The sequence below is a fragment of the Octodon degus genome, unplaced genomic scaffold (genome assembly GCF_000260255.1).
Source record: "Octodon degus isolate 3935 unplaced genomic scaffold, OctDeg1.0 scaffold00188, whole genome shotgun sequence".
NCBI lineage: Eukaryota > Metazoa > Chordata > Mammalia > Rodentia > Octodontidae > Octodon > Octodon degus.
This window is the reverse complement of record NW_004524764.1, coordinates 4,670,013-4,672,271: the sequence shown is the minus strand read 5'-3', so window position 1 is coordinate 4,672,271 and position 2,259 is coordinate 4,670,013. Positions and strand designations below refer to the sequence as shown.

The window sequence follows — 2,259 nt, the reverse complement described above, 5'->3', positions numbered from 1 at the left end:
ATTTATTGGACATTGTACTTCTCTTGAGAATTGTCTGTTTATTGATTGGGTATTTGCTTTTCTTTTAGTTCTTTGTGTGTTGGAGATAGTATAGTTCCTAGCACCACCTCTGTCAGAAGAGTGTCTGGCAATTTTTTCACATTCTATAGACTGCCTCTTTACTCTGTTGGTTACTTCCCTTGCTGTACAAAGATGTTTTGATTTGATACAGTCCCATATGTTAAATCTTGTTATTATTTCCTGTGATATTCAGTCTGGTTCAAAAAGTTTTTGCCTATGTGTATGGCTTCAGTGTTTCTTTGAGTTACATAAAAATTTCAGTTTGTATACTTGGGTCTTCAACCCAATTTAAATTGATTTTTTTTTTAGTAAGAGATAAAGATCTAGTTTCAATCTTCTGCTTATGGGAGCCTAGTTTTTCCAGTACCACTTGTTATACAATTCTTTTCTCCAGCATGTATTTTTTTACTTCTTTATGAAGAATAGATGGTTGGGGTTTTGTTTCTTTCATTTTAAACAAGAAGTTTATTTTCATCCCATATCGAACTCTAGATGGAAGAGGTGAGTCTGGTCTCAAAATGGAGGGCCATGATCCAAAGGATCCAGAGCAGCTGAGGAAGCTGTTTATTGGTGGTCTGAGTTTTGAAACTACCCATGATAGTTTAAGAGAACACTTTGAGCAATGGGGCACACTCACAGATTGTGTGGTGATGAGAGATCCCCAAACAGAACATTTCAGAGGCTTTGGCTTTGTGACTTTCTCTTGTGTCGAAGAAGTGGATGCAGCAGTGTGTGCTCAACCGCACAAAGTTGATGGGCGTGTAGTGGGGCCGAAGAGAGCTGTTTCTAGAGAGGATTCAGTAAAGCCTGATGCCCGTCTAACAGTGAAGAAAAATTTTATTGGTGGTATTAAAGAAAATGCAGAAGAATAGAATTTGAGAGACTACTTTGAAAAATATGGCAAGATTGAAACCACAGAAGTTATGGAAGACAGGCAGCATGGGGAAAAGAGGATTTGCTTTTGCAACTTTTGATGACCATGACACAGTTGATAAAATTGTTGTTTAGAAATATGACAATATTAATGGGCATAATTGTGAAGTTAAAAAGGCCCTTTCTAAACAAGAGATTCAGTCTGCTGGATCACAAAGAGGCCATGGAGGTGATCTGGCAACTTTATGGGCTGTGGAGGAAACTTTGGAGGTTGTGGAGGGAACTTTGGCCATGGTGGAAACTTTTGTGGAAAAGGAGGTTACGGTGGTGGAGGAGGTGGCAGCAGAGTAGTTATGGATGAGATGATGGCGGATATAATGGATTTGGTGATGGTGGAAACAATGGTGGTGGTCCTGGCTACAATAGTAGAGGAGGGTATGGTGGTGGTGGATCAGAATATGGAAACCACGGTAATGGATATGGTGGTGGTAGAGGAGGATATGATGGTTACAACAAAGGAGGAAATTTTGGTGGTGGTAACTATGGTGGTGCTGGGAACTGTAACGATTTTGCAAATTATAGTGAACAACAGCAGTCAAATTATGGACCCATGAAGTGATCTGATCTGCCTTATTGACAAGCCCTGTCTTTCACAATATGTTTTCATTAGCTTGCTAAGTGGTGTGTGGCTCTTAATCTTAAACTGCACCACAGAACCATGCTGCCTGCCACCTTCAAATTAGTATGATAGCTGTTCTCAGTCTTGACTCCTCCATTGGGTTTTTCATTGGCCATGGTGAATGCCCGGGTATTCTTAGCTGCCACTTCACAAAGGACATACCAGGTCCACACCAAAGAAGCACACTAGCAGCACCAGGAATGGCAGAAAAAGGCAGCAGGAGTAGCTAAGGGAGAAAGCCTAGATGGCTGTGTTTTTCAGCTTTGTCCTATGTCATTGGCCTATGCATCTATTTTTGTACCGTGTTGTTTTCATTATTATGTTTTCTCAGTATATTTTGAAATTGAGACTCATGGTGCCTTTAGCCTTGGTTCAATTTTCTTAGGATATCTTTGGCTATGCTGGGTCTTTTGCATTCCCATTTTAATTTTAGAATTGTGCTTTCAGCTCTATGAATTCCAAAGTCATTGGAATTTTGATGGAGATTCCACTGAATCCTTAGGGTCACTTTTGTAACATAGCCATTTTTAATACTGTTTTGCTGATTCATATACATGAGAGATGTTTCCATCTCCTAAGGTATTCTTACATTTCTTTCTTCAGTGTTCTGTAACTTACATTGTAGAAGTCTTTCAACTCCTTTACTA

The 2,259-nt window shown here is 39.5% G+C and overlaps 1 pseudogene; it reads left to right on the top strand.

The window, feature by feature from the left end:
- Positions 1–710: 710 nt before the first annotated feature.
- On the top strand, positions 711–1,552 carry LOC105743927 (annotated as a pseudogene).
- The last annotated feature ends 707 nt before the right edge of the window (positions 1,553–2,259 follow it).